Here is a 24,324-nt window from a genome sequence, read left to right on the forward strand (position 1 = left end):
TAATAAAACTTAAAGAAATTTCTCTTGTTGAAATAAACTTAATGCACAGTATCATATGGGGGCCAAGTATCTTCATATTTGGTAAGTTTAATTGGATTCAAGGACTGTGTTATGGCAGAGCTTGAGAAACCAGGTTATGATCAGCATTTCATCTGCAAGTCTTCAGTTTGTTATAGATTAATGAAGTTAAAAATTTGTGGAACAGTTGGCTGCTGCAGCTATAGTTGTGGTAAACTATCTGAGCTTTTCTTGGTGAAATGATGCAAGAAACACTTGAATAGTCTTCTGTATACCATTGAGAGAAATACCTCCTACATAAGTTTTTAAGGCAGTAAATATATGAGAGGGGTGGTTTGTTTTTTGTGCTGCTTCATTTATTTTTTTATATTACCACTATATACTGAAATAATGAATATCATGTTTGTAAAGGAACAGAGATACAATTTGATAATGAATAGCAGCAAGTGGAATACTTCAGATTAAATTACAAAGGATGAAAGACATCAGTAGGCATCTGTCGCAAGCCTTCAAGTGAAAAAAAAATATCTTTAGAACAATTATTCAAAAACTGCATGAAGAATGTAGTACTCAAGTATTATTTTAACTGCCTAGAAATCTGCTGGGTAAAACTCACAGTTAAACATGGACCATCAAAAATGCTCCTAAGTTACACAGATGAAAAAATTTATGATGTGGAAAAACAAGAACTAAATCTAAAGAAGTTTTTATGCTTTTATATTTTAGTAGATAGAAAAAAAAAATGAAAATGTAAATCATGATGTGAAAGATGTCTATTGTGATCTGCAGTTGTTTGTTGCTGTTTATGTATCTACGGCCAGGTCTACTGCACTCGCCTCATGTCTGTTGAAATGAAACAAACATTTTGAGGGTGTAGCTTGTTAAACTTGGCTTTGATGCATATTTAGGGATAAGACTAGCTGTAACCTGAACATGTCCATTTTTTAATTCCTTTGACTGTGGAACGGCTTAGACTTTTTCAGGAGTGGATTGTCTGCAGTTAGTAAGATGATTTTCTTTCTGGATAACATGCAAGGATAAGAGAGAGCTTCAGGGCTGCCTTTTGGCACTCTGTAGTCAGTCACACTGACAAAAAAAAAGAGTGGCCCAGCAATGAATGTGGGTGTAGCACCCAACTCAATCAATACAAGACATAAAAGGATAAAAGGACTGAAATACTCTGATCAAATCCAATCCAAATCTTAATAAGGATCTTCTGCCTCAAAATAACAAACTATGCTTAATTATTAAAAAATAGCACAAGGAGAATGGGACATGGTCTAAATAAATATGTGCTTTAACTAAGATAATGAGATCTGACCTAGAAAAATGTAGGCTAATAAATCTGAGAGAGAAATAATCTAAAGCACAGTTATTAATTCAGACAAAGATACCTGGAAAGCAGAAATGTCAAAGGAGACCTTGGGGTTTTAGCAGACAACAAATGATATATCTGTATGCTGCAATGCTAGAGGATTACAAAAAGGGATGCTGTGACTCCGGTCTGTACGTGCAGCATCGTCATTCCTTTGCCCATAGGGAGGTGATTTTCTTGCTGGACAGCAGTGATGAGATTGCACCTTGAATATAGTGATGGATGTTGACAAATTGAAGGGAATTCCGAGAACAGCAGCAAAAATCATTAAGGGGCTGAACAGCCTGACTTGGTAGGAAATAGAAAGTCATGCTCTCAGAGGATAAAGGGAAAAGATTGTTTCTTTTATCCCAAGGTGACAAAGACAGGCATGATGGGATTATGTTAAACAAAAGAAAATTTGAGCTGCAAAGCAGGAAAAAATTCCTGCTACAGTGTGACTAAGAAATTGCTCAAGTATATGGTGACTATTTACACTAATAGAAGGAGATGTCAGCAGAAAAAGTTGATCAGAATTTAATTCATTCTGGCATTTGTACAGTTACCTTTTTTTTCAAGTTGTGCATTTTATGCATCTGATGACCTGAGGTATCCTGCAAGTGTCTGGTTTGTTGCTGGTTGTATTTGACATATAATTATGACTTTGCATGAAGCTATTTTTCTGAACTTCTCTGGGAAATAAATATTTACATTAACACCTTGTGATTTTCTGCCACCTTTTACTGGTGTTTCAGTGGTTTTTGAATTGACTTTAACTTTTTAGCCGATGGGCTACATGTGTACATTCTTCTGTTCAGCAAAGTTAATGTTTATCCAACCATTGTACAGTCATTTTCACTAGTACTGTTGTATTGTTGATAACACGGCAGTGATACAGTCTTCCAGAAAGAAAGCATTTTAATGTGCAAAATGCTTTGTAAATATCAGAACTCGTAGTGCAGGCCAGGTTCAATAGGGTTTTGAGAAACTTATTCTAGTGGAAGGTAGTGGAAGGTGGCAGGAGGGTTGGAATTAGCTGATCTTTATGGTCCCTTCCAACCCAAGACATTCTAGGATTTAATGGTTTCTTAGAACCATCAAGAACAGGGTAGAAATTGCTGATTTAGACTGCTTTCTTGTGTGGGTATTTCAAACACCAAAATTCTATAAATAAACAATTAGAGAAGCATTCAACATGCCCAAGTTGAATATCGCAAAAAAGTGGCACTTACTGAACAAAACAGCACCAATGTTAAAAATTGGAAGGGAGCAGCAAGCTATTTGCATTGAAAAGAAATTATCACCTCTGTCACTTGCACAGAGCTCAAATGCCTTGCTAATGCATAATGTATTTCTGATTGTGGAGGAATGTATACTATAAAGTACTTAAAGACTACTTGTTAAAAGGTTTCACTAAAAAAAATTTTAGTCAATTAACAACAGAAAATTTCAAATCACTGAGTCACTTTTAAACCTTTTGTGTAGGAGACTTGATCATATGCTCCATAGAAGAGATGAAATTGCAGTGGCAAGGGTATGGATTAGTAATTATTTTCTAGCCATAATTTCACTTATCTTGTGATGAGACTTTTTCACCACATTCCATTCACATTGGACTCCCTACACAACTAGAATGTATGTCAAATAATAGAAGAATCTCATTTATTTTGCTATTTAGCTCTGAAAAATTAATGGTGATTAACTTAAAATTAGTTGGCAGGAAATAGAACCTTAATGTTGTTAGAATTTTAAACTTCAGAATATTAATTCACTTTTTTTTAATCTCATAATCTGTTAATCTGCTTTAATATTTATGGATAATGATAGCTCTTATTTTCTCATTATTTTCACTGTCTCCTTCCTTCCCCTTGTCAACTGAATCAGTTTCTTTAAGAATAAATAAACTCATTTCTGTAGGCATTTCTGAAGTGTGGATTTGAGAGGATCATCTGGTGAATGTCTGCCACATCACAAACTTTAGGTGTAAGCATCTCAGGAATTTCTTTACCGCACTACCATATGCAGGGCTGGAATCAGATCTGATCTGGAAAGGAAGGAGGCAAGGGATGAGGATCTGCTCCATGACTGCTCTAGCAGTAACTAGGGTTCACTGGACAATGCCCTGAAATGCTTGCCAGCCTTCCACACCTTGTAGTAAATCTGCTCCTTTACAAAAAGATCCCATGGGGAAAGGAGTTTGATTCACAGAACCCCAGCACAAGCTGAGTTGGAAGGGGCCCAAAGGGATCAGTGAATCCAGCTCCTGGCCCTGCACAGCCCCATTCCCAGCAGTCACACCCTGACAGCAGTGTGCAAACACCGCTTGAACTCAGTCAGGCTTGGTGCTGTGACCACTTCCCTTGGGGAGCCTGTTCCAGTGCCCCACTACCCTCTGGGTGAAGAAGCTGTGTCTTGTATCCAACCCACACCTCTGCTGACACAGCTTCAAGCTATTTTCTTGAGTCCTGTCAGTGGTCATCAGAGAGAAGAAATCAGTGTTTGTCCCTCCTCTTCCTCTCACAAGTCATAGACTGCAACAAGTTAAATTCAAATTTTATCAATCTTCATGTAAATCTGGTCTGTACTTTCCAGTGTACTGTCATTATTTACTTGAGGATTTACTGTAAAAAAGGTGTTTCTGAAATTCATTAGCTTATATTTTAACTGAAAATCTTTTACTTATTCTAAGAGAGAACAAGAGGCTGTGCACAGAATGTGCAAAGGGGTTCTGCAGCCAAGCTGACTAGGACAAATTTAGTGGACCTCTTTAATTAGCTGTGAAGGTCATATCCCATTGACTTCTGTGGCACTGCACCAATATAATTCAAAGCACAATTTGTTCCAGTAAAGTTGGATTTGATCTCCTGTTGCAGTCATTCTGGCTTCTAAGCCATTTAGTAGTGTGAAGGAGTGTCAAAGTTTTGCTGGTGTGATTGGTTGTGATTTAAGATTCTTTTTGCATTTACTTTCTGATTCAAAAATGACTATTCAAGGAAGGCAACAGAGGAAAGGTTATTTGATTTCATTCATTTGATTATGGCTTGATTCCACACCATGGTAATTTCTAAAGAAATGTTCTCACACATTCTACATGTCTCAAAATATTTAACTTAAAAATATTTCCTCCATATTACAGTTTGAAAGGTATTTTGCACTCAATGATCTTGGAGGTCTTTTTCCACCTGAATAGTTCTATGAATCTACATCTAGGCTCCCTCTGAGTACTGGTTAGACTTAACTCCAGGGTTGCATTTCACATGTAAGACTAACATCTTCAGGTGGAATACACAAGAAATAATGGCTTTTCGTAGATTTGGCCCAGTTGATTTAATTTTAGATAACTCTAGCTAAACTACAGTTTATTCTACAAAAAGTGAGAAGATAGTTCTTTCACCAGAAAAGGCTACTTTGTACAGTTGGATGGGTTCTTCTGGTAAGAAGAAGGGCATTTTGGAGCTCTGGTTTCCTGTCTCCCAGGGCATATCTCTGCTCCATGTCTCTTTACTGTAGACCTGTAGAAATGCTACCACCTTGTATACTCATAGTCAAATGCCATATGGGACTTCCTAACATCAATTGAAAAGCTAATTAATAGATTTTTTTCTTATGGCGCATGAATTCATCTGAATTGTCATTTCTAGTAATTGCTAAAGAACTATAAGTCTTGAAGCACACCAGACAGCCTTAAAAAGATCTAGTAACTGTGAGTTCATAACACTTTATTGTTAGCCAGTGCCAGAAAAGCAGTGCTGCCAGTTATATTCAGATACACACAGATTGATCTCTCATAGCTGAAGCAGTACCATGTGGTTTGGTCCCCTAGTTGAAGAGGGCTACTGTTTTTGTTGTTATTGTTGCAACATTAACCTCCAGGGGTTTTGTTTTATTGCTGGCCTATTCCCCAGATGACTGTTTTCAAGTGGAAGGGGAGGTAAATCTGACAAGAAAGCAATAATTCATAGAGAAAATGACAGCAATAATGAAATCCTGCAGTGGTGGAAAGATTTCCCCAGCAGAAATGTGCAGCCTGGCTCACCTGCTGGAAGTTCATTGTCTTCAGTGTGTCTCCTTCAGACCTGACTTTGGTCTAATGCAATTTTTTAAGCATGAGAACACTTTGCTATTTCAAAGCCCTGGCTTATTGGTAACATTGACCCAAATCTAAACGATTGTTATGTGAATCAAATCGTAATATCTAATGACCTAAGTGCTGTAATATGAACATGCTGCCTGGGGAGTTGCACTGTGTACTGCTGGTTTGCATGGGTTGATCTTTTGGCAAAGTCACAGAAAAATGAGAAGAACATTTCCATAACAAGGAGCAAGGACTTAAGAAAACTTGTTTTTCCCTGTCAGGTCATTCACTCTAAGGAAAGAGGTAGAGGGCAATAATTCTTCCATGAAACCAGGTAACAACCTTTTAATAAGCATCATTAAGTCTTTAGGTTGAAATAAGAGGCTATCTACCCTTTTATCCCATATTATATTGCCCAAATTCCTCTTTGCCATCCTCACTGTGGTTAGATGAAAGCCCCCTGTTTTCATATCGATCACTAAAAGCACTTTCCCCTTGTACCAGTTCACTGCATCACTTCTAAATGCAGTTCATCTGATCTCTTTTACTTTGGTTGCTGCTCATTCAGGGCTACAAAAACTGTAGTTTCAGGCAGGTCTTGGAACCAAATGATCATATTTCTTACCTCATTCCAAGGGATAACATTAGGATCTTTGTTTAGGTGGGATTCAGAATAAAAATAAAGCTCATTTTGCTTTCCCATGCATGCCCACACACGTGCACACCCACATATATATACACCACTCTTTCTCCACAAGGCTTATTTGAACCCAGAACAGTAGACATCTGTGTATGTTTGTGCTTATTTCTTTTCAGTAACACACTTTCCAATTGCTAGCTGCTGAGTAAGTGTAACTGCACTGAAATGTTAACCAGTGTTCAACCTAAGCTCTGCAGGGCCAGGGGTTGAATGATTCTTGGAGTTATTCTTTCTCACTGGCAAAGAAATGTTTCTCTTTGACAAGGAAATTATTCAGGCAATGAAGTTTTTGGCTTAGAATTATGAGGAATTTACTTGTAAACAGCTCTGAGCTTATGATGTGCTGTTTGCCTTCAGTAACTTGCATGTGGCTGTAGATCTTTCCACTTGCAATTTCTGTATGCATGGAATTTTACAAGCATGAGACTCAGTGGAGCACTTCCATGTCTGTTTTCTCTTCTTCTCTTTTATCCCTGCCAGACCAGCACAAAAAATCCATATTCTAGCTTGAAGGAAAACCATCCACTGTGATAAGAACCAGCCTCACATGCCAGATAGATTGAAAAATCAGGCTGACATTTTAGGGGACTGTTCCTGCACTAAAGTGAAATGACAGGTGTAGACCCACACAACAGGCTGGATTTTATGAATGCACATCAGCACAGTATCTGCTGTGTTCAAAGCAGTCTGCAAGCTTCAAGGTAAAAACAAAACCAAAAAAACAAAACCAAACACACAGAAAAATTGGTTTTTAAATAATATGACCTTTTCATATTCTGAGTTTTGCCAGTCATAAGCAGTGACTTTCCCCATCTTATTTACATTAATATTCCCCACTTTAGTGTTCCCCAGCTTCTTTTTATGATGACACAGGCAACACTTTCTTTGCTTTGTTCCTTACATGTAAGTAAATTTTTGTATTTGTCTGTTACAATGGATTATGTTGTCAGTAAATGAGAACACTAACTCCTGGCCAAGCTTCACCCTCCCTTCCCTTCCCTTCTCTTCCCACAAGATTTAATTGATCGGTTTCATCATACACAGCTTAACCTTATGCAAGAACGTGAAATAGCATATGGTTTTCATCCCAGAAAGATAATTAACCCCCAGGTGATCTCAGTCAAATGGCAAGAAAAAGAAATATAGTGGGGTTGTTTTTGGAAGGGACAAGAGAAGGAGGAAGCAGGGAAATGATGTCACCTCTGGTAGCCTTTTGAACTTTGAGCCCTGAAATCTCAGTTTTGATGAGTGCACTCAATCCAGTCATTATGAGAAAACTGAAGCATGTCTCAGGGTGCCCTGATCATGAAATTGATGCCCTAGGGCATCAGTGTGCACACTCTTTCCTAGCTAGCCCAGTTGCTTACTCAGCAAAGAACTCTTGCTCTTGTTGGCAGATCACAGAAGCACTACCTCTCCCAGTCAGTGTTTGCATTTAGAGAGATAGTATTGTTCCTGTCTTCCCTTCATTCCTCTAGGGAGACTAACTCCATGGTAATCCATTGGACATTCACTGCAGATTGTTTTAGTTGGTCTCCTCTTCCCATTGGCAAGTTATAAACTAGTTTTTATGTTTGTTCCCTCTACTTTAAGCTTTTGTTTCTGCAACACTGCATCTGTGCTACCCTGGCTGATGTATGATAGGAGAAGGGCTATTACATTTGTACATCAAATCCTATATCCATAGTTTGCCTTACACAGTCAGAAAATATTTGTAGGCTTTACATCTGATAAAGGTCATCTTCTGAAATGCAGAGGTGCAGAAGAATCTTCTTGAGTCTGAAGACAGATTAGCTGCAATGATCTTTGATATGGTTCATTTCTTTTGTAGAAAGAAGAAGCTCCACATATTTGGGACAGGTTTACCATTGCTTAACAAGAACTGTGAATCATGTCAGTACATTGTAGCTGCAGCATGGGAAATTTTGAGCAGGAGCTGGGGTACTGGAAAATTTTCAGGGGAGTTAAGAAATAAATTTATACTGTGAAGCACACACCTAAATGCTTCCTTAGTCTACCACCAGCTTCAGGAAGGAAAGATGTAGAAAAACCTCACATTTTTCTTTAAAAAGTTTAAATGGAAGACAAAACTCCAGGTGTGTGACTTGCATGCAAGAGGTAGAATGACATGAAATATGAAGCTTATTGTTAAGCAGAGAGTAGAAATGATCCAAATCTGACAAATCTAACATATTGAGCTCAACAATTTTGAATTCCTCCTCCCCAGTCCCATCAGCCAAGCTTACAGCTCAAGTATTTATACAGCACTGAACCATCAGTAGCCACCCCTCTCCTGTAAAATGGTCCCCACCAAATGCTGTGGAATGGCAGATGCTTTGGTCCTGGAAACCCATGCTGAAACGAGACCTGCTTGTCAGCACGTCTTCTTTTTCAGCAGCAACTTCATTCAACATCATACATTCTCATTGCTCCCACTTATTCTCACTGTCTCTTCTGCTGGAAGGGACAATTCCTCCTGCTGGAGGCCTGGGAGGGACAATTTTGTATAAGTCAGTCCTCCAGCTACCAAAATGTCATAGACACAAGGTGGTGTATTCTGTCCTACACCAGGTGATTGCTCTTACATCACTGTAAGAGCATTCCACACCCATTTGCCAGATTTATTTCCATCTTAGAGACTAAACACATTTGAATGAGTGAATCCTGGCAAGCATTTCAAGCACCTGCCTTGCTTCTGGCTGAATGCTGAGCAGCGCTACAGTTGGGCTGTTGCATGGTAACTTTCAGGCTCTGAAATCTTTTGATGAGATGGTTCTCCTGCAGCTCCATGGGATGCTTCTTTTGTCACCAACCATCTGCCAGTTCCTTTGGCTATGCAGGTATAAAGTGTGCATGCCAGCCTGACTGGTGTCAGCACTGAAAATTCCCCAGTACTGTGTGCAAACAGAAGGCTCTGTTCTAAGTGTGAGGAAATACTGTATCATTCTGAGGAAAACTCCCAAGCCCCCTGGGGAGAAAGAAAAAAACAATTCTCCTTCTTGTCAAGATCGAAAGGTGATACAAGGATGGGGAAAATGTCATTTATGGTAGGATGAACTCATAATTAGCTAACAAGCTGTACAAAGAGGGGTGTTGATAACATCAACATCTGTGTATATCAAATGTGGGCAAGGTAGCAACATGTGATTACAAGGTAGAAATTGTGTTGGCAAGATGGACTTGACCCAGAGGGTCCTTTTTGAGTCCCATGAAATACTGCAGTATTACTTTTGAGCTCTTCCTTCCATGAAATGGTTCACAGAACCATTTATTGGCAACTCAAGAAGTAGGTGAAGCCAATCTTGAAAGAAACACGTTGTTTCTACTACTTGTAACATGTGGTCAGTATTCCAGTGAAATTACCAATGTTTTACTTTCCTCATTCTCATGCAGAGTTGTTGGACTGTATCACTGCTTCTGTACTATCCATGGTAACAATGATGGCACACAGACAGTGTGCCTGGAATCATACAAAATATTTGCATAGTCACTGTGCCAAATAGAACCAAGTTGTTTTACAGAAGAGTTTGCTTAATGACAGGGAATTCTCCAGGTATCATACCAAACAGTGGCCACTGGTTACCTCTTCACATGCTCAGCTGCACGTGAGAAAATTGGCATGAGGGGCTCCTAGGATTATATTCCTCTTTGCATGGTTAAACAGTTGGAAGCAGTAGTCAATTATGAGTATTTTGGCTTTTGTGTGAGTACATGGAAGAGTCCAGAACAGAAACCGAGGAATCCACTACTGTGGCTTTGTCTCATGGACTCAGAACAACAGAATATCACAGAGGCTGGAAGGGAGCTTGGAGATCATCTAGTCCAACACACACTGCTCAAAGCAGTGTCAGCCACAAGAGCCCAGGGACGTGTCCAGTCACATTTTGAATATTGCCAAGGACAGAGTCTTTGCAGCCATTCTGGCTAAACTGTTCCAGTGTTCAAACACTCTTCCTCCAGTCCAGAAGCTTTACAGGACTAATGTGCTTTCATTTCTCTGTTGTTGATTCTCTAATACAGAAGACACATCTGTGTAGAATAATAATGTTTTGTCAGTAGACCAAAAAGCTCTCTTTGCCAGGCTTGGTAACCTGTCAGGTTACCAAGCCTGAGTCAGGGAAGTATTCATAAATAATTGAGCTTTCTCAGATGAAGCAGTGCGACCCTTGGCCTCAGTATTATTTATCTTATTTAATAAAGGATGTTCTGGGGGTACATTCAGGATCAAGAAGAGTTTTGTTAATGCTGAAGGACAGTGCTGGTATCATAGCCAATTAATGTGCCTGTTCCTACTGATGATAAATGGGTCTGTCGTCTGTTCATCTGGCATTGAGCCTCGAGCCTTACATAATCATTTGTGGCTATACCCAAGGGTTTTGATAGCTAACGTTTCAGCTTTTACAGGTCAACAGAATTTTTCAAGAAAGATAGATTTGGTAAATAGCAGTCTGCAGCAGAAAACTGGAGGTGAAAACAAAATAATATTCAGAGGATAAGGTCTGTAAAATGGGCCGAAACTCATCTGAGGAAGAATCTTTTCAGTTCTATTTCAAAGTTTAGGGAAAGGAGAAAAATGTGAGAAAAGAAAAATGCATCAAAGGAACTCTGGTGAATCCAGGCTGGCTTAGCCTTCATGGGTTAATAGATCATTTGAAACTGCTGTTTTCAGTGGCTCTGAAATTGCAGGAAGTGGTTTGAGGCCAAGAGGGAATAATGACTCCAGGAGACATAATTTCTAGGGAGGAACTGAAGTCCTGCAATTCTGCTTTGGAGGAAACACAAGCCACAGAATGAAATTCCTTGCAGTTTCAAGGTTAGCAGAGAAGCTGATGGCTGGAAGAGAGAAATCTGAGGAGGGAAGCAGAAAATATGAAATTATGTCTGTGTGCCTATGTGTGGGCAATGTTATGCCACATCGCCAAGCCTTTTGTCCTTAAGCCAAGAATCTGAGCTGAAAATGCTTTTTGCAAGGTCCTTCCAAAATGCACCTCAGCTCTCCAATTCTGAGTGTTCATGTTAATTGAACATGGAAACATTGGGATATGGGTTTTGAAATACTTTAATGATTACTGTCCTCAGATAGATAATGGACCGGCAGAAGAGAGAGGGAGGGAGGAATGTAGGGAGGGAGGGAGGAAAAGTCTCTGCTCATTTGACATTTCACCAGATGAGAAAACAGAGATGGCCATGCACAACTTGCACCACTCTCGCTGCTACTTCTGGTGGCTTTCTATCAATAGACTCACATCTGAGACCCACAGACAAAGAGAAAAGCGTGTCTTTACAGATTGATCCCACCAAAGTGGCAGAGGCACAAGAGTTAGCTCAGTCTATATTTAATCTACCAGTCTCCCTGGAGTCAGTGGAGAGAGGCACCTTCATAGGGAAATTCAGAGAAAGAATATGACTGCAAGGGCAGCATTAACCTTTATGACTGTTCTGCTTTTGCCAAGAGTCAAAAGGATCAATTCATAGCTGAGTGGAGAAGACTTATACTGGCTAAGAAGCAGACCCAGTATCAATAAAACTACCACAGTGTGTTCTCTGTATCACAGAACTGCCATATGTCTCCACTTATGGGGATTGGGTATGGGCACTGTGGAGGCAATTGCTTTTCTGGGCAGGTTAATGTAACAAAAAGCGAGCCGCTTCTGCAGCCATTAATCTCCCTGAAGCCCATAGTCTCAGTCCTCCTGTGCTGTACTCTGTGCTGTGCTTCATTATGGAGTCTTTAAACACCTCAGCTAAAGAGAGAGAGAGTAATTTAAAAAGAAAACACAGCTTTGGCTCCTTTTAGTTGGATTTTTGGAGAAGTAAGGTTCCTCTTGGGTTAACTTTCTTAGACTTTTCTACTTTTGTTTATATTGTACTACAAAGGCCATGTGCTATTGAGTAGACACCCAAAAAGAATGCCCAACATTAGAATATTTAATAAATCAAGATAAAATAAGGTATTTAAAATTGTGAGTTTTAAGTATTAAAACATTTTTGTTATTTTTATTTTTATTTTCCTATTTCCAATTTAGTAATAAAATCTGATGATCTTGCTCTTATTTTTAATAATAATCTTATTTACAGTACTTTAGGAACTACAACTTCAAGAAGAAAACATAAATGAATGTTTATAGTATAAAACCTGTTTTTATTTAATACCTTGGAGGTTTGGGGGAGGCTTGTTTGGGTCTGTTTTATTATCAAGAGGTATCCAATAACAATTTTCTTTATTTTAATTATGTCTGGAATATACTGCTCATTGTAAACAGAACACGTAGTTATTTAACATGCATATTTTAGTTCAGGGATTTGAAGCAGTCTACTGGGCTAGGACACATGCTCTATATTTCCATTTATTGTCTCATAGAACTTCTTGTTCTAAGAACTTGTCAGGACTTCTGAGATACCTTTGAATAATCTCCACTTTCTGTTGTGACTTTTGCTTATCAAAATAGTATTATAAATACATTTGTGGACCTCTTGGTGGAGAAAAGATTTACTGTTTCTGATAGTTGCTTCACTGCTGTAAATCAATATAGTGCCACTTATATCAGACATTCTACTATTTACCCCAGATTGAACGTCTCCTCCTTCAGTTCCAATATTAACTCAGTTAAAAATAGTAGTTTTATATTTAAACCTCTGCTTCCTGAAGTGACAGTAGGTGGGCCAACTTGTAACATGATCAACATTTAGAGCATTATCTCTACTGGAATACATTTATTCCAACTCCTAACAAACAAAACATAATAGATTTTTGGAATCCCACTGTATAATTTTTACAAAAAATCAATATTAATTAAAGAATGAAAAATGTGAGCCTTAATATAGCATGCATACATGTGCACAAGTAGCATACAACACAAAATTTTTGGCATGTTGTTATGCAACTCATTCCCTGAAGCAGGACTTGTGCAAAGGGGTGTTGTGCTGGGCTTGTATATGGGGAGTAGAAAAAGTGTGATGGGGGTCACAGAGTCCTGTTGTCAATGCAAAACTTGTGATTTAGTGCAAAGTTTAGTTTTACAATTAACTTAAAAGCATTTGAGATGCCCAGAGCCATTTTAAATGCCCAAGCTTATTTAGGAGACTGGCAGAGAAGATGCAGGATTTGCAGGAAATCAATGTCTTCCTGGACAGCAGCTGAAGAACAATCAGAATAACTAGGGCATCTCTAGCTGCACTGGACAGTTTTATGTGGACAGCTGAGCTGGGATGCATCTTGCATCTGCAGTCACAACTTTTCAAGCTATTTTTTGATGACACTGAGGGGCATGTTAATTGTGACCTACTAGAAACTGTCGGCCCTTTGCAAGATCATATACTGGCTCATTTTCTCTGCTGTGCCACACATTATATTGGGGAGTGCTGTCACTAAACAGAGTGACATTACCCAGTGGATCTCACGGTAAATATAGATTCAAGTACCTCTAAAACTGAGAGTTGTCTTCAAGTCCTCATTAAATATAGAGCTGCTAAAAAAAGTGCCCAGGACATTACTACCTTAAAGTGTCTGAGCAATACGCAGTAGAGGACTAAGATGGTAATTTTGTTGGTGTATGTTGAAATAGTTGGACTCATCCAGGTGTATCTCTCCTAAATTTCTTTGAAAAAACCTATGTGAAAAACCTACAGTATTTGAGTGATATTTTAAAATAAGGAAATATGCTTTATTACCAGCATTAAGCATAAAATATAGACAGGAAAGGAAGAAAAAATATAGTTAGAATGTTTGTCCCATGAAAAATATACTCTCACTTTCTCCATGTTTGAATGTCTGCATACTAACTTAGGTCCAGTTTCATTCCATTCATCTTGAAGCACCTCACATTCCATATACTCCTTATCCAGCCTTTGAGAGCACATCTAATGTGTGAAGCCACCAATGGATAGGGGCATGGTGTGTATACCTTGGGTAGGAGCAAACCTGGAGCATGCTGTAACTGTTCCTGGGGAAATCAAAATATGGGAAGGCAGCTTGGACATGGCTGGCCTTAGATATGGAGGTAGATACTCATTTACCCATATCAATACAGACATTAAAGAGGAGTACCAGTTCATGTCTGATGTGATAGCCTGGATTCTGATGGAGGTACTCTGGTAGATAGAGGAAATCTGGGTCTTAGAACCCTGACAGCTTCCATGCAAACAACCTTTACAAATCCATACAAACAACCTTTACAAATCCATGCCAGTCTTGTCTGACACTCAACACCTGGCTCCTTTTCTGTAGTGAGGATGGCTGGACCACTGCAGTGGCGCATTGATTTTTGTGGATGGTGATCACAAAAAGAGAATTGAGAAGAGGCCACCCGAGTTATTCTGACACATGACTTCAGTGCTTTCTATTCTTAGACAGATGAGGATCTGAAATATGTAAGTACACAATCTGTTTTTTAGATTTATTTGCAAAGATGAGTCAAAGAAGTAAAACTCTTCATCTATAATGGGTGTCGTATTTAGACATTTATAATTTTCCTTTGATGTGTGTTTATACTGGAGTTGATAAATCAAGATTGTCCTCACGATATTCTAAGCACTGTTATTCGTCTCCACCCTTGTTTTTTTTTAAAGAAATGAAAAGTGCAAAAACCATGAAATTGTATTTGCAGTGTCATTTTAAATTTATTGTCTAATAAATAGTGATCACTTGGAAAATCTATTTTTTCCTGTGTTGTTAACAAGAGTTTTAACCAAAGTGATTGAATCAAGATGAGAAACGATCCCAGGTTTCTGAAGCTTGAGTAAATTATATTGTCAATGTTAATGCACTGGTCTGAAAGTTTATTTGAAGTATCAGAAATAACCTAAATATAATTTCATGGCAGCTCATATACTACTTAGCATAATTTATTCCTTATCACAGAACCTCAATTCCTTGTGTTTTACTGGCATTTCCAACTCACCAAATACCAACCAAAACTCAGCTATTTACTCCTGCACACTCCCAGTACAAGTAAAGATAATGCTTCCTTTTTTTTCCACCAAATAAATTCTATATTGACTTACAACTCAATCTTGACTGCCACCAACACTTCCGTTGAATGAGAGCAACCAAAATTTCATGTGGATATACTACTTCTGATTCATCTAATGATGTTGCATAAGATGCCTTTTAGAACTCTATTATCTCCAATAAAAAAATGTGTGCAGCAGTAAATAAGTAGAACTTGTCAGCTGCAGAGTTCTGTACCATGGTTTTACAAGTGAATCTCCATCCCAAAGTATTTCAGAGAGAACAAAAGAAATTTGAAATGTTCCTACATATGCCAAGACTCCAACAAGCCATAATAGAGACACAATTGAGTTTATTTCTACAGCTTGAAGCCAGGAACACTGTACTTTAAAGTACAAAAAACAGTCAAAGAGGTCTGCAATGGACTTGAAAGGACAAGGCTGAGTCCTATGGCATTTCTGGTTCTGAAATTCGTCACGGGATAATGTTTTTACTCAAATAGGGTTCAAAGTATAGCTTTATGTCTCAGGAATGTACTGGTTCTCCTTTGGTTTTAAGCAATAAGCATAAGCTTATATGTGTTTTCTTCCCCCCCTCCAGGTTATAAAACATTTCAGATTATTGTGTTTATATAGTAATGAGACTACCCTGAATTCTTGCAGCTTTGGGCAAGTTTTTGAACATACACATTGTACCAGTGACAGGCAGATTGTTCTTGATAGACCTGAATTAAAATAAGTGCATTTTAAGGAATATTTAGATTTCTGACTGTAGCTGACTGGTTTGGTAGAGAATGGTGTAAGACCAGTGCCCTTATATCAAGTCCCTTGTTCATCTGAAGATTTCCAGAGGAATTGCAATAAAAGGAACTACAGCCTAGGCATCTTCACTGCACTGGAGGGAGAAAGCAAGACTTTTCAGGACAAATAAAAAGTGGCAAGGCAGTAGTAGAACTCTGGCATTTATTTTTTTTTCAGAAAAGAAAATAAATAAAAAGCTTCTGAGTGGAAAAATGAAACTATTGGACCTTGTTGCAGCTATGCAGATATGTAAAGGACGCTGATGCTGCCATGAAGTACCTGCATAACTCCAGATAGGAGCTTTTGTATGATTTGTTCAGCAACTATCAAAATATCTTATTCCTTTAAGAAAAAGACCTCCTCATAAGTATCAGGGCTTTCTTAAAGGAAGAATAAAAACTCAATTTCCAGAAATTCTACATTTTAAGAGACCTATCAACCTAAACCAGACTTTTTGACAGCTATGGAAACAAGCCAAGATTGTATTAAAAAGTGGTATTGTGCTAGGGGTAACCATGCCTTGTCAGATGTACTGCATATACCCTGCTGTGTGCATGGATATTTATGGATATGCCTATACAACACATCAAATCCAGGGAAAAAAAAAAACAACTTACAGGAAGGTGTGCTAATATCTGGCTGTCCATGGCTTAAAGATACAGCATGAATGCATTGTCCTGGCAAAGAAAGTGAAGGACATAAATGAAAGGTTATTCCCATAGTAACTCAGTAGTTCAAGGACATTTATCAGTACTACATATCTGCTGGAAAAGAGTGGATGAGGGATCTATTCATCTTAGTTCCCCATGGTTGCTATCTGCTTGAAAATCTCACCCATTGCTACCTGTATAGGGAACCTTGACAGCTGGGGACAGTTTGAATTATTTGAACCATGCATCTCTCCACATGCCACCAGGATGAGGATTTACATTTGAAATTGGAATTGGTTTATAACCTTGCAGAAATGCACAGGAGTAATATATGGATCTTATCAGTATGTCTGGCCAGTTTTGAGTTCCTGCAGAAATGTTGCCACATAAGGATCTCCTCTGAGGTACTCAGATATCAGTGTGATTAGCCTGGCAGACAGACCTCTGTATTGGGGAAGCAAGGTCAGTGCTCCTGGGACAGCAGGAGACATAAAGATTCAATAATAATACTTTATTATTCTATCAAATGATATCTGCAGAACACTTTAAAATCATTATGTGAAGGACAAAGGATGCTCTATATACAGAGGGGTAAAGGCTGAGATTTCTACAGTGCATGTAATTAACAGAATTCCATGCAAGTTTGGCCTTTGGAAGAAAAATAATCTTTGGTTGCACACTGGGCATGTGGAACTTCCATAATAAACACACAGGGAATCATTGTAAGGCATCTACAGAATCAAGGTTATTGCTTTTTGGTGCCATGTCCTCAGAGAGCCTGAGGTTCAAAGACCTGTTACTACAAGTTAGGGGGCTCATGGAGACAAGAAACAGATGCAGTACTTGATCATTCTTTGTTTGCTGCTTCTCTAAGAACTTCTTGACCTAGGTGAATGTTGGTGAGAAGCTAGAGTATGTCTAGGTAGGAACATCTTCCCTGAGCCAGTTTACGGAAAGAGTTGTCATTCCTTTTATTAAGGTGTGGTCAAAGCAACACTAGTTAGCATGGGTTTTATTGGTTGCTGCTAAGAAATTGGGTTTTTTTCTTTTTTTCGGAGACTTTTGAAAGTCCTTCAGGTTACTCAGACTGCAAATTAACATGCTACAAAATAAAGCTTGTTGCTCCATGTCAGGGTTCCTCTCTGTTGTTATGCAAAAGGGACACAAGAGATGATCAGAAGTAGTCAGCCAACCATGCCCTTATTTCACCCATTGTACCCTACATGGTTTGTTCTCTCTGTGATCACATTGCAGTTTTGGGTCCTGCTCAGCAGTCAAAAATTAAGGGCAGAGGTGTGGCCTAGTGTGGAGAACACAGGGCTGAGCTGTGGTAATCTTACATCTACTCTGGATTTGCAAGGGCTTGATAGATTATATCAGTCTCTCCCACTCATTTACACAATGAAATTAATGGGACTGGCTGACATTCATAAAGGACTTTGAGATAAATAGAATAAAAATACCCCTTAGCAGATACATAGTTTTATTATATATTTTTTTTCCCTTAATGATGTACTCTTTCCAGTAAATGGCCTCAGAATGGGAATAGGTGATATACTCAGACCCTTGCAGCCTCCACTATACAAATTAATTTCCAGTACCTAGGAATATAGAAGTACAGTATCTCTTTCATTAGACATGGATCATTTCTATAATGAATGGTTGGCATTGCTGCTTGATAATTTATCAGGATTTGGGAAAGGCATAGGATGCCAGAAAACTGGCAGATAAATCTGATTTTGTTTTTAGAGCTGGGACAAAAGAAAACATATTTGCTGATGTGCATAGTAATTTTTACCTCAGACATGAACCTGTTGGTAGAAATACACTATGTGAAGTGAGGCACAGAACTCTCCTAAAAACCAAAAACATCTTTAGAAACTGAATATTTTTAATGTAATTTAAAGATTGACACTGTGCTAACTTCAAGTTTGAAGTCACTATCAATGACTCCAGTCTGTGAGGAAAAAAAATTGTATAATAGGTGCAAAGTGGTTAAAAAACCAAAAATGGTGAACAAATTTCTTGAAGATTTTCCATGAAGATAATCCGATGTTTGAACAGGTTGACCAGGAAAGTTGGGTCATGTCTACACATGGTGACTTTCAAATAGCAGGACAAGTTCTTGAACCACTTAATATATCTAAACCTGCCTTTGAGATGGAGGTTTGACTACAGATCTCCAGAGATGCTGGTCAAACTTGTGATTCTAGGAAGAAAGGCCATCAAAGGCAAAAGTTCAAATTAAAATCTGGAAAGATCATTTTTTCGTCATCCAAAGGCACCTCTATAGCTTTGGATGTCTTAGTGGCACAGGGTGTTTTTCTGTTTATTTGCTTCCAAGAGTGAAGGACAAAGCCACCTTCTCCGACAGCCCTTTGAAACAATATGAGAGGGGGTCAGATAAATTTGCTGATATTCATATTTAGCTTCAGCTAAACATTAGCTGATGTTCTCTTTCTCCAAGTTATCACTTTTATGATGGGGATATAGCACTATCTTTTCTACACTCAATATATCCATGTAAAGTAGTGGGATGAGATTCTTAGCTGGAGACTTTCCCATCCTTACAGATTCTCTTCATGTGTAATGTCGTTGCACTTGCTGTACATGAACAGTGAAGGGAACTGTTATCAGTCACTTCAGAATATCCATGTTAAGGAGGAGGTTAATCCTTCTGGGTCCTCACCTCAGGCTGCTCATAACAGCAATATGATGGACAAAATAGACAAATCCAAACTGCCTGAAGAGTCAAGAAATGGGCCAAATGGCTTATCCCATTTTTTTTATTTTCATCCAAAAACACTGTGATTTGCTTCAACATGAAGCAAGACAGCCAGCCAACAGATAGGTCACACAGACAACACTTACATACTCTGGAATTCTCCTACCATCTGCTCACAGCTCTCTCATCTCCACTCAGTTCCATCCCTTTATCCTTGCTTCTTTTTCCTACCCATTACACGAGTGGGGGAAGCACATTTCTCTGCTTGTCTCCTTGTTTCTGCACTAAAATAAGGCAGGACTGTAGGTAGGAAATCAACAGTGTGTGTATCAGGACTGAGGTTTGTGAAGGAGGCTCCCTAATAGACATTATATCTATGCTGTTCTCAAAGGTATCTCTGCATTGAGCCATAATAGCAATTTCAGGCTCTTCAACCCTCACAACAGCAGGATTCCTAAATTGTGTATTCTTCTCAGGTGTTCCTGAAGCTGGATCTAGGTAGTCAAACAGTTCTTCTGCTCTGTTGCACACTATATTGTCTTCCCTGACTGTGTCATTTTTTGTGGCTTCAGCTGCTATGGCTGTGTGAGATGCCCCTTGAAAGGTTTTCTCCTGCCTCTCCAAATTCACACCTGCTGCATGAGTACAAGTTAAACATATTTTAGTAAAACTTCCACCAATATGGGGTGAAGGATGCTTGTAGCAGAGGACTGTCTGAGCCACGATCTTCTACTGTGTCAACTTCCACTGCACTTGGGTGGCCTTCACCTGATAAGAGAGATTTGAAGTTTCATGTTATTAGAATAGTTAAGGAGGTTTTCACAGGGAAAAGATATACCATGAAGCTTGCAAAGTAGATCTTTAAAGCAATTTCTGAGTATTTTTTTCAACACCTGTGTGGCTAGATAGTACAGTCCTCAGTGTATCAGCAGGTAAAGCAATTATGTGTTTTAACTTGGTTCTTAAAAATGCACCCAGCCCAGTAAAAATATCTTTATCCTTTGCATAGAATAAGGATGCAAGACCTTTTCACCTGCTTCTTATCTTCCAATTGCAGATAGGGCAGGTGGGAAGAAGACCTTCTTCCACAGGAAAGTGAACTCTGAATTTGGTACATGATCTGCAGGATAAAAACAGTTAATTCCTCTGAATGCATTTTTTTCAGTAGAGATGGCTTTTGAAAACAGAACTTAGTGAAATCCAGTGTCCTTTTCATAAAATATTCGAGGGAAATCTTGTATGATAGCACTTGTCAATCAATCTTCTGCTACTGTGTTTTTTTCCCCCCGCCCTTTTCACCCTTTTTTTCTTTTAATTGACATCTGTCTGGAAGGACACAAACAATTCACAAGCTGGTATCTTAACTAAGATATTGTGGAACTCTTCTCTTTCAATCCTTGGATTTTTCTGCTGATAAAGATAGGCAAATTGCAAAGTCTATATTAATAGGTGCAAGGGACAAGAACATGAGAAAACTTCAAAAGGCATATGCAAAAAAGATCCTGGAGTATATTGACAGGGTAGTTTTTGAAATCGTATTTTCCCTATTACTAATAAGCTTTAAAAATAGGTGCCAGATACTTCAATCTCTAAAATCATCAGACAATTAATTTGTCTTTTCTCTACAATAACTCAGACTCAAGGATATACTTAACATTTGAACATTTGATGCTCTCTTTCCATTAAATAGTAATATTTCTATCAGTTCCCAAGGTTTTAGCTGAAATTTTTAGTGTTTTAGTTATATGCCCAGTCCTTTTCAAAAATCAAGTTTAGGACATGTATAAAAGTCTGTAGTAATATTTCCTACTGACTTTGCCATTCATTTCTGTTTCACTGTGGAGTGAAACATTAAGCTATTTTAAATTTGCTAGTGTTCCTGAAATCCTTACCTAGGATCTCTTATACTTAATTCTCCATCCCTGGAAGTGTTCAAGGCCATGTTGAAGGGGATTTAGAACAACCTGGTCTAATGGAATGTACCCCTGCCCATGGCAGAGGTGCTGGAACCAGATGGTCTTTGAGGTCCCTCCCCAACCTGATTCTATGGTATATCTTACTCAGCTAACCTCACATTGCTTCACATCTGGCTTTAGCTGCTGTTTCAAGCCATTGGTACACAACTTAAACAGGAGGGCATAAAGATCCTGCTCAAGTACCTCATGCAGGTTGTGTAATAGGTGAAAGTATGTGTAGGTCAAAGGATTTCTGAGCATCTTTAACAGAAGAATTTTTATGCACAGAGAAACTATTTTCTTTCCAACCCTTGCAAAGCTATCTTTGATGACGGTATTTTCTATCAATAGTTATATGAGGTAGAAGGATTCATTTTAAATTCAAGCATTATAGCCCACCAGATTAATAAACAACATTTGTGAAATAATAATAACTCCCTGAGTGTGTTTTTTCACTCAAGAGATTGGACATTGATATTGAATAGGTGTCTTTTTTCAGGATCTGGTGGTGATATATGGCCCACTATTTGCTAGGGTATTGATATAAAGGGAGCCACATTGACAGATGGATTTCAACACACATAAAGCCTGGATGTTCCTAGCGAAGTGTAGGCTTGTATAACAGAGCATGGACAGATATTTTGATGGGAGGTTCTTAAGTTCTGAGATTTGTGTTCTCTGCTTTGGTCATGAGAGGAGACGTGAATAGTTGTGAAGCCATCAGATCTTTAAAGCATACACAGATCAAGAGCACAGAAAGAATTAAAAATTTCATCAGGTTTAAGTACCAGCAAGGATAGTTACCTGGACATCATCATCTCTCTTTTGCTCAAGAAGGCAGAAATTTCCAAGGGAAGAAATCTGGCTTGAGTCAAAAGTTGCAACAAAATATTAAGAAAATATTATTTGGTTTTAGAGTGAAAACTAAACCACTTTTTTCTCCGTCCACTAATCACTCATATGTTCAACTTTTCAATACCAACATGGAATTGAGTGTGTGTTCACTGTGTGTTCACAGTGACCCTGATAGTTTCTGCTGATTTTCAGACTTTATCATAAAATAAATGGATTATTCTTTCATGGTTTGACCAGGAAAAGTCTAGGTGAGACCATGGTTAGTACATTTTGACTGAAGATTCTTTGCCCTTCATAGGTGTGGTGCTTCCATCTTACAACTGTAAATGAAAACATATATCTCTTCCCAGTGGGAATAATTGGTTACCAGCATAAGCATGCCTTATGCCACTGCTGCTATTCTTCCCCTGTTGTAAAAGAAATAAGATGCAGAGAATTCTGACACTGATAAATGATTTTAATTGAAAACTGAGTTTTATAAAACTGTAGCCATACGGGTAACTAACTGCCCTCAAAATTGAGCAAGGCCTGTAGGTAAAGAAATATGGTCTTAGCTTTTTAAAGCTTGAAATAGTGGTTCTGCACAATGCAGGAAGGAAGGCAATGATGGTACAACACAGGCCTGTCATCTCATCAGGGTGCTTTAGCTCCACATCCATTTTATAACTATTTAAAACCACGGCTGTATAATTGTTTTAACAACAACAACAAAAAAAAAATTAAAGATATTCAGGATAATATTTGGGCTACATTGGAACACCATAGTCTCTAGAGAGAGACTAATATGCTTTTAGCAAGGCAACATATATTTTGCCATGGAAATACATACAGCCACATGCCTGTTCTGATGGTCTTAAGGAGAGCACTACATAATTGTGTAAAGGACAAAATGCCATTGATATTTGACTGGTTGCAAACCATGAGAAATCTGAATAAGTATTTAATTGTAAGAAACCTCTACATGATGGCCTGGCCCGCCATCAGCAGGTTTGGTTTTATTTCAGCAGGCTTCATACCTCAGTGCTGCTGATAAGCAGGAAAAAAAGGCACCAGATCCACAGTGCTACTGGCCATCAAAAAATGGTGAAGGCAGACCTGAGAGAGATTAATTTGTGAAATAAAACATGAAAAAATACATCTGAGAAGGGGGGACAGAACAGAAAAGAGAGGTAAGAGTGAAGGCAAACAAAAGAGGGAAACAACAAGTAGAGCAAGATCAGTGCTAAAATGAGATGATGATATGGTAGGAACTATGGGAGCATGGTTGTAGGGGCTGAGGGAAAAGAGGAGCTGAATTTCTACCCATGTTCAGAAGGTTCTTCAATAAATGAATACGTGAATTACAGCAAGATAAAGCAATGGAACAGCTACTTTCACCTTCTGTTTAACAGGCTCCCTTTGTTCATGTCCTTGACCTTTTCTCCTGGTCACTGTCTAATCATGACTCCTTGGACTCAACACTTTGCTCTTTCAGTTGCCCACAGATGTTCCTTTAGGAAGGTGTGGAAGCAGTACAGACACTGGTGATAGAAACTGATTCCTGAGGAAATACCATCAGTACTGTGGGAAAAGTGTTCAGGCTGTTGGCTGAGTTGCAGAGACACATCAGCCTGGGCACTCTTGGTTTATAGTAATGACTCTTTTTTCCAAAGAAAGAGGAATTTTGTTGGTCTTCTCTAACTTTCTCTTTTACCTGCACACTAAAATGAGCACCAGACTAGCACAAGAAGGAAATATTGACTAATCAGCTCCTACTTCATCATGGAGTAATACCAAGCACACTCTATACTTGTTATTCTAATCACACCTTCAATTCACAGTGACAGATGAATTCTCAAAGGGGAACTAGCCTGGACAATCATGAGAAATAGGGTGATTAGGACCATGTTTGACTTTAAAGGCTGTTTGATGGGATGGACTAAAACACTGGTCCTGCACATGACAACCCCAAGAGTTGCACAGTGTACCTGACAACTTAGTCCAAATGCTCCTTGAACTCTGGAAGACTTGGTGATGTGTCCACATCCCTGGGTAACTCAATATCTAAGTGTTAATTTTACAGGTTGGTCTTACTTTTATTTAAGTGGTGAAGTTTATTTGCAACAGTTTTGCCCTAATGGTTTAGTAGATTATTTATGAATATGATCTCATGTCTAGACTCTCTGAGGTTCCTTAAAATTTTGATGTAGTTTAGTTTTTCCTTTGTTGTCGAGAAACATCTGTCCTAGAATGTGAATGTTAA

General features: G+C 38.5%; 1 protein-coding gene across 4 annotated transcripts in view; it reads left to right on the plus strand.

Annotated features, from left to right (window-relative positions):
• TENM4 (teneurin transmembrane protein 4) overlaps window positions 1–24,324 on the plus strand; it is a 591,948-nt gene that overhangs the window by 78,637 nt on the left and 488,987 nt on the right. For 3 of the 4 annotated variants that reach the window (XM_088068964.1, XM_088068961.1, XM_088068963.1), the window contains exon 2: window positions 14,375–14,517. The exons of the other annotated variant lie outside the window; for it this stretch is intronic. The gene's annotated coding sequence lies outside the window, so the exon portion shown is untranslated. The remainder of the gene's footprint in view (window positions 1–14,374; window positions 14,518–24,324) is intronic. 4 annotated transcript variants of the gene reach the window in all.

This window comes from Pseudopodoces humilis, chromosome 2 (genome assembly GCF_049639895.1).
Source record: "Pseudopodoces humilis isolate 2021_Gansu_Grassland_sample_001 chromosome 2, ASM4963989v1, whole genome shotgun sequence".
In the NCBI taxonomy this organism is placed as follows: Eukaryota; Metazoa; Chordata; class Aves; order Passeriformes; family Paridae; genus Pseudopodoces; species Pseudopodoces humilis.